Genomic DNA, 8,430 nt, shown 5'->3' on the forward strand with positions numbered 1-8,430 from the left:
TCACATTATCTACTTTATCCCTTCATACCCATCAAACTTAGCGCGGACGGTTTTCATCTCACGACCACTTAGCTTCGTCTTGCAAAAAACACCATGGTCGGGGCCTCCCTCCGTAATAAATTATGGAGCGCTCCAACTGCGTCGGGGTGGCCCAAGCCCCGATAGTTAATGCTTAGGATAGGCATTGAGCTCGGCGGAGTTGAACTCCGTCAACCTCCGCCTCAGGTAAAATGACGCCCCCGTCTTCTTCGACTTTTAACTTGTTTTCTGCCAGAACCGAATCCTTCGACTCCTCCCTACCCCACTTCCCCATTGTCACCCACTATAACACCCCCATTTATTCAGGAGCCTTTGGCAAGACATTCCCGGATAAATAAAGGTGTTACCATCTCAGTTGCCTGAGGTAGTAAGTATAAAGACAAACATAACATAACGTACTTTAAAATAAATATTGTTTAACTGGATAACTCAAGACGTTTTATTACAACTCAAGTGAACTATTTAAATTTGAATTACAAAGCAGCGGAATCAAAATAAATAGTGTCTGAATATAAACTAGGTGATCTCTAGACTCTGACGAAGGCTATGCATCCCAAGCTCCCTCCAAGCATCCAACACATCTCAAAAGCTAACCTGTCAGTCAATTTGCTCCCGAATAATTGGTTCATCACAGGTGTTTACAGAATACAAGGTCAACCAAACGGTTGAGTAGGATAACTAAAAAACAAATAAATAGATATAATGAAACCTGCAACAGTAAAGTCAACAATAGAAACCACGCACCTCATATTGGTGACACACGGCTCACCCAACATCACAAACAATGCTCAGGTCCACTGTCACTCCAATACCATCGTGCCTGGCCGACCACAATCGTACAGGTCCACGGCACTTCCACATCCCCGTGCCTGGCCGACCAATAATCACAATCGCAATACCAACCTCTTCCAAAGATGCCAATAAACTGAGAGCCAACCAAGAACTAATAGTAATATAATTATAATATGCTTATAAGATAACAATTGCAATAATAAGTCATGGTGGAAAACTCTTACAACAATTATGCAATAATAATTCGTCTTATGCCAACAATGCAATAATAATTCATCTTATGACAACAATGCAATAAAAATTCAACTTATAGGTAATTCATCAATTAATTAATTTAACAAGCAAGTAAGTTGGGTAGATATCCTACCTTTAGCAAATCTTCAAAATTCAATCAATTAATCTACAAGAAAGCTTCTTCCACAAATTCACCACCTAACAACAATTAAATTGTATACAATTATACACTATTCTTTATTGATTAAATTAAGATGTAAACTACCTATATCAACACCCAAAATCGCCCCCAACTGACACCCCCATACGCGGCCAACCGACGGTGGTCAACCCGTCGGTCAAACAGACCAGGCAGGTCAATGGACGGTCAAGGTTTTGGTTAACGTAAATAATTGCTGTAAAGTGGTTAGATAACTTGCCACAATTAAATTTAATGCGAGGTGAAAACTCCGTCTCAGTTGTCTCACAAAGATTATTCTCTTTCTCACAAGTTATAGGTTTGTGTTTTTGATGTGGAATAAAAGTCGTGAGGCATGAGGCATGAGGCATGAGTTTGGTATATATATTAATATGGTAGGTGGTAGGAAGGTTCTAGGAACTTGCATAAATTATTTAAATAACTAAAGTATCTTGGTAGTATAGATAACACCCAAACCAGTACACCTCCCACCTACTACTCGGTCAAACCGTCGTTCAAGCTACCCGTTTTATTTATTTTTATATTTTTTCATTTTACGATGACAATTATTATTTATTCACACTTTATACATTATAAATTATATCTAAAATTACGGAGCATTACAATCTTCCCTCCTTAAAAGGAACTTCGTCCCGAAGTTCACCACACTTCACCACTCAACCAACACGATAACTTCTAATTAACTAAACTAAATTATTTACTCTTAGGACCAAAATAAACGTAGTATTATATTCTACCCCCGTAAAAGAAAAGGATACGTCCCCGTAACCAACATACCTAAAGCAAATAAATGGGGATACTTCTCTTTTATCTCAGCTTCAGCTTTCCAAGTAGCCTTTTCTACATTATGATTAGCCCAAAAAACTAACGCTGTCTCGCCATTTCTAGTCTTTCTCACTTTTCTGTCTAATATTTCCATAGCCACTTCCACTTAAGATAAATTCTCATCCATCTCAATTGTCTCAGCTGTTAACACATGAGTAGGATCACTCATATATTTCCTCAACTACGAGACATGAAAGACATTATGAACCCTGGCCAAGGATGGTGGTAGTGCAAGACGGTATGCCACTTCACCAACTCTATCTAACATCTCAAAAGGCCCAATATATTTCTGACTCAACTTTCCTCTCTTGCCAAAACGCATCACCTTCTTCAATGGAGACATTTTCAGTAACACTTTGTCCCCTACAACAAACTCAATATCACTTCTTCTCAAATCGGCATTACTCTTCTGTCGGACATGTGCAGCTCTCATATACTGTCTGATCACATGAACTTACTCAATCATTTTCTAGATCATCTCTGGCCCTAGGGTCAAGCCATCTGTTACGTCATCCCAACAGACTGAACTCCTACACTTCCTTTCATACAAAGCTTCAAAAGGTGTCATGCCAATGCTAGCATGATAGCTATTATTATAAGAAAACTCTATCAAGTCCAACCTCTCCTCCCAAGATCCTCCAAATTCCATCACACATGCCCTTAGCATATCCACTAATGTCTGAATAGTTCTCTCAATCTGCCCGTCTGTTATTGGATGGAATGCAGTACTTATCTTCAATGTTATACCCATACACTCTTGTAGCTCTTGCCAAAACTTGGAAATAAATCTTGAGTCACAATTAGAAACTATATCTTTTGGAATTCCATGCAACTTAACAATATTTCTTACATAATCTTTAGCCAACCCAACCTTAGTCCAAGTATCTTTCATAGGAATAAAATGTGCAGTCTTAGTCAGATGATCTACTATTACCCAAATCATATTATTACCTTTTTGAGTTCGAGGCAAACCAACTATAAAGTCTATAGAAATGCTTTCCCACTTCCACTCAGGCACATCTAAAGACTGAACCTTACCTTGTGGTCTTTTATGCTTACCTTTCACCCTTTGACAAGTCAGGTATCTTGAGACAAATTCAGCAACCTCTCTCTTCATCTCAGGCCACCAGAATGTCTTCTTCAAATCTTTATATAATTTATCTCCTCCAGGATGCACAGAATATGGTGTAGAATATGCTTCAATCAAAATCATCCTTTTCAACTCCTCGACATTAGGTACACACCACCTCCCGTCAAACCTCAAACTGTCATCTTCTCATACGGCAAAACGCAACGCCATACCGTCAGCCACGGCCGTGTGTAACACCCCCATACCCCAAGTGCCATACCAGGACCACTTAAGGCATGAGAATGCTACCATCTCCGTTACCCGAGGCAATGTACATCAAATAGCCAATAAAGAAACATACTTTAATAGATGAATTTAAAGTGATACAAGTCCTATTCCCAAAACTGATAAAGTAAATATAACTGTTTCTCAAAACTCTCAAACTAACTGAAATAATGTAAAAGAATGTTTATGACACAGCGGAAGACTTCTAGACATATCGTGGCAACTCAACCCAGCTATTCCATGCACATCAACTGATACCTACTCAATAACTGCTCACCATCCCCGAATGGATCACCACAGATTTCAAAACATTTAAAACGGGGTCAGTTACTGTTCATATAAACAATACAACAAAAGCAATATAACAATCCAATCCAATCAACCAATCTCCATCATATCACCACACACCTGACTACACACTAAAGTGTGTAGTCCTGCCAGAATAACCATCGCAACAATTATTCCACACCGCCAGTGGGGGACCGCAGTTGTTCCCACCTAAGCCTCACTCATCTCATCTGAGCGATAAACCCAATTTCCTAAATGTACACATCCCCTCTGTGGCGGGTTCCACAAAGGGAGAATCAAGGGCGTGAAGCCACTCCCGCAAGTGACTCCACTCAGCCGAGGGCGCACCTCGAGGACCACAAACAAACAATCACAACCAACCACAGAATCACAATCACCAATTCCAATACCATATAGATAATGTTATTAATCAACAACCACCAATAATCAGTTAACCAACACATATGTAACCATTAACTGAGTAGAAAATCCTACCTGGAATAAGCCATCACAAGATCGTCACAATCAGCTAATCATAATCGTTCTTCAACGAAATCACCTTGTTGGGTTCTCTTAATTGATGATGACATACCCATTTAACTTGTGCCTTATTAGTTTACTATTTCAGTATTAATCTGTTAGGTTTATATACCTATTATTAGACTCCTTTAATAGTGAACTAATTAACATTTTAATTATTTGTTCTTTAGATCTAGTGCATGCATAAGAAAATAAGAGATTTATAAGAAAACAATGTCCCGTACATTGTAAATTTCAGATTTATGGGTACAAGTAAGGTCTCCTACCTTCACTTGTTCATGAGCTATGATGAGTAATAGGATGATCCTCCAAAAACTTCAAGTATAGAAGCCACTCCTATTGATTGCACCCAAGATTATCCCTTATCTCTATTAAATAATATGTGCTAGATATTTGTTTAGTAGTTTACCTTAAAATTGATTACTAATACTCATATATTACATTAATAATATTAGTAATGTGATTGATCAAATTTAATCATCATTTCTCTAGTTTTAGAGAAACATGAACAAGAATATATGAGAGAGAGAGAGAAAGGTTTTGCATGTGTAATGAATACTACAAAATTGAGAGAATAAAATTATCTCCTCTAACATACACAAAACCGGTGGAGGGAGCATATAAAAGACAATGCATGATCTTTTTATTTACCTTTTGTTCTTCTCATGTTAATAGGTATGTAAGAGGGTAGTGTAGGCTTTTAAGGCTAGTCTACAATAGCCATAATAATATATTATTTACCACATAAAATAATATAATCCACAATCCACTATTGTCCCTCATTTTTTTCAGTCATATGTGTAAAATGGACCTCCATTTTGTTCTGTCAATTTGTCATTTGTCACACAATATGTCACATGTACTATGTTACATGTTATTAATTAATTTAATGCATATTTATCACATAAATATCATTTTATTAATTTACATACAACAAATTGACTGGTGATACTTGATTACATAAATAAAATGGGTCATATAATTATAATTCACAACATCTTGTAATTATAATTAATCATTCATTCTCATCTCTATTGTTTCTCAAACAATAAACAATTTTAGTAAAAAAGCATTTTTATTACTAAAATAAATCTTATTTAATCCCATTACAATAAGATAAATATATTCTATGTCACAAATAAATTGTTCAATTTTAAGGAATTGATTAACTCGTATCGTCATACAATTAATCAACTTTACAGATAAGGGCATCATCCTTTAGGTGTGACCTTAAGGGATCAATTGACCACCACCGTCCCACGACAGTAACGTCAAACTCTAGCAAGCCAATCGTTACCGATTAATGTTGATCAGTTGACTATATAATGAATCATCCCTTACGTATTCTCTATATGAGATTTAATTATGATATTAAATCATGTGATCGCAATATTGTTTAGGACACATTTTCCAACAATCTCCCACTTGTCCGAGACAAGTGTGCGTTAGCAATTCTCTTGTCCTTTTACAATCTCCCACTCAATGTAAGGTGTCGTGCAGATCGTACTTACACTTGATCATATCTTGAGTGGTTTCCTCGATCTGGAGAGTAACTGTCTGACCGGAATTATCTACCATAGATACCTTCCGAGCGTGGCCACGTATTTCCAGTTAACTACTCCTCGAGTGGCCTTGAGATTTCAAACAACCTTGACAAGGGGCGGACAATTCCTATCGCTCTATTCCCTTCTTCAGCCACAGTCCATCATAACCCAAAATATACCCAGTTTGACCTCATTTACGAAGTCGTAGAGTATAAATCAAAGCTAATCAGAAATTTGTGCTAACTTGGGCGAATAGTCTCTAGTCAAAAGAATTGACTCATAAGAATACTATAGTAGCTCTTGCCACGACCAGGTTTTATGAATTACCAGAATTCTATAAGCGGTCATTGCCCGACAGAATGTCCCATACAGTATGCCTATGTGATCGACTAGTCATCCCATATGACTCTATGGTACTTGAACTTGCCATCAATCACATCACACTCTAGTCACTTTGAGACGTCACCTCATATAAGTAACTAGGGGCGAATACCATGTCAATCCAGTTCACTTTAATCGGGTTCAATTTGTCTTTACAACCCACTTGGATACGACAAGTTACTGGGTGAGTTTAATGGAACTCAAACGATAAATGCGATTATCACATATGAATAGTCAATACACTATTATTACTTCATATCCTATCATCTTTAGTGTAATATTAACACTAGTTAAAATGCAATAAAAGTTTGGCAAAACGGATATACCCTATATCCATATATTTAAACTTTATCAATTGCAATTTCCTTCAATTCAATGTTATCTCTAATAACTTGAATTTTTCTCTAAGCATTTGTCAAGTCGTCTTACTAGACTTGGGCTCTTTAACTTGAAAGATGCTCCCACTGTTATCGCATAACTTGTGATAAAGTCATTTGTAGAGGGATTCACCCTTAATCTCTACATTGACCATTTTATCACAATTTACTTAGATTCCTTTTGTAGAATTTGCAATGCGTGAAACTAAGACACTTTTCTAGTTTCTTACTCCTTAGTCAATAAGTCATCCTAGGATTTCAACAAATCCTTTTTGGTTTGGAAACTAAAGTTTGTGCAACCCTTCAACACATAACTTAGTTTATCATCCAAACATATGAACGAATCCTTAATACTTCTCAAGAGTCTTAAGGATGTTCTTTAAGGCTTTCACAAGCCATATCATGGGAATTGTCTTATTATTGACTTATCTTGCCCTAGGCATATATCACATCATGGCATGTGCGTCTGTTGGCAAACATGGTCATTCTAATGGCGGAAACATTAGAAATCGATTTCATATAATCAAAAACTTAATAGGTTCAGTGAGCGACTATAACTCCATCATAGTAATTCCACTTTCATTAACATGAATAACCTATTGAACCTTGTTGATGTACAACAGATATGAAAGATCTTATCCTCATAAGATTCTCAACTTTATGCCAATATTCTCTCTCATAGATTCAAAAATCTAGAATACTTTGCACCCTTTTCCAAGACTCCAATCACTCTTTCACAGAAGAGAACATTGGTACATTATTCTTAATAAGTAATATGTTATCAACATATAAGACATTGGAAAAATGATTCTGGCTCCCACTTAACTTCATGTATAATCATGATTCTTCAATCATGTGAATGAAACCATTCACTATTATCATATGAACTAAAAGTATAATCCTTTAATGCTTGCTTAAGACCATTCTAGGATCACTTAAGAAAGCAACGCATAATATGTTAGGATTCTTAGATCTTCATCTAAGGTTTTGTGTTCCAAACACTGCCTTCTATAAATTCACATTTTAGAAAAGCGTATTTTTAATATCATTTGCCATTCATCATTAAAATGAGATGCGGCAATTCCTAACATAATTAATCTTGATCAACATCTTCATGTCAATCTTATGCATTTGAGTAATCTAAATCTCTATTTACCTCTAAAGAGACCCTTGCTTTAAAGTAAATACTCTTGAGTAACAATTTTCGGATTGTAATGCTATGGCTCGTATGTAACAAGGTCGATTTGGGACAAGGTCATAATACCATTACTTTCGCAAAGCAATATTTTAACCAATAAGACATGTGCGATAAACTCCCACTGAGCTATACTCCCACTCTATCTTTATAGATTATAGTTCAACTATACTCCCACTCTATAGTTCTATTACTTTCACAAAGAAACACTATAATACATGTTTATAATGATCCAATTTACTCTTTCTATCTCTCAGAAATACATCTATCTTCTTGAGAGATAGCTTTGTGAGTTACAAACATATATATATATATATATATATATATATATATATATATATATATATGGTGGAATATTAGGAGTTTATCTAGACTATGTATTAGCTTTCAAAAGGCCATCCCTAACATGGCAGTTTGACTCATGTAATATATGAGTCTTATCCATGTCATCTGTTTAATAGACTCTCTATTCTAGGTATCTCATGGTTGACCATCCGTTTAGAATTACTTGTCCGTTTTGGATTGCAAATTTCCAAAATTGAGTTCAACAACCCGAACCAACTCATATTAGTTTGATCTTATGGGTAGTGACACTAGGTCATAATCCATCTTTAATAAATCAAATTTATTACTTAGATCTTTGCTACTACGATTGGATCGTA

The 8,430-nt window shown here is 36.0% G+C and overlaps 1 long non-coding RNA gene across 3 annotated transcripts; it reads right to left on the reverse strand.

Moving 5' to 3' along the window:
- Nucleotides 1-470: 470 nt before the first annotated feature.
- LOC141633238 (uncharacterized) lies at nucleotides 471-1,576 on the reverse strand. 3 transcript variants are annotated; one of them, XR_012538039.1, is made up of 3 exons: nucleotides 1,199-1,576; nucleotides 784-964; nucleotides 471-633 (listed from the first exon to the last, which is right to left on the reverse strand). It is a non-coding gene; the product is annotated as an uncharacterized LOC141633238 (long non-coding RNA). The 3 variants fall into 3 exon arrangements; XR_012538037.1 differs by having other exon boundaries at nucleotides 749-964; XR_012538038.1 differs by having other exon boundaries at nucleotides 749-982.
- Nucleotides 1,577-8,430: the final 6,854 nt, after the last annotated feature.

This window comes from Silene latifolia, chromosome Y (genome assembly GCF_048544455.1).
Source record: "Silene latifolia isolate original U9 population chromosome Y, ASM4854445v1, whole genome shotgun sequence".
Lineage (NCBI taxonomy): Eukaryota > Viridiplantae > Streptophyta > Magnoliopsida > Caryophyllales > Caryophyllaceae > Silene > Silene latifolia.